At 35.1% G+C, this 419-nt stretch overlaps 1 protein-coding gene across 1 annotated transcript in view; it reads left to right on the forward strand.

The window, feature by feature from the left end:
* LOC119591379 (60S ribosomal protein L7a-like) overlaps positions 1–419 on the forward strand; it is a gene marked incomplete in the record, with an annotated part of 5,700 nt that overhangs the window by 3,557 nt on the left and 1,724 nt on the right.

Genomic DNA, 419 nt, shown 5'->3' on the forward strand with positions numbered 1-419 from the left:
TGGCAGTGTTTTTGTATTTCCCAGGAGAGGCTGGAGTACTGGGAATTTCAGATGTTCATACCTAAATTTATGTACATTATTTGCTTGTAATAGAGGTTGATGCATGAGTAAATTTTCATTACAAGCTGTGGCTTTTCATTTAGTCCAGTCCTGATATTTTGAAAGCAATTTTTTATGCCACAAGTGCAATATTTGGATAAGTACAATTTTGCAAGAAAGCCATTTTTTATGAAATCAGCTTTTGGGACTCCTTAGTTGGCAGTGGCCATTTCTCTATTGTATGTAATTTTGTTGGTTGACTTGGCAGAGCCCATGTAGCTCATGCATTCTCCATTATAGCCACAGGAGTAGTATTTGTATGAATGTTTGATTTTATTTTATGAAATTGTGAGTAACCTTATTTACTGGCTTCTCTTTTC

Source organism: Penaeus monodon, chromosome 28 (genome assembly GCF_015228065.2).
Source record: "Penaeus monodon isolate SGIC_2016 chromosome 28, NSTDA_Pmon_1, whole genome shotgun sequence".
NCBI lineage: Eukaryota > Metazoa > Arthropoda > Malacostraca > Decapoda > Penaeidae > Penaeus > Penaeus monodon.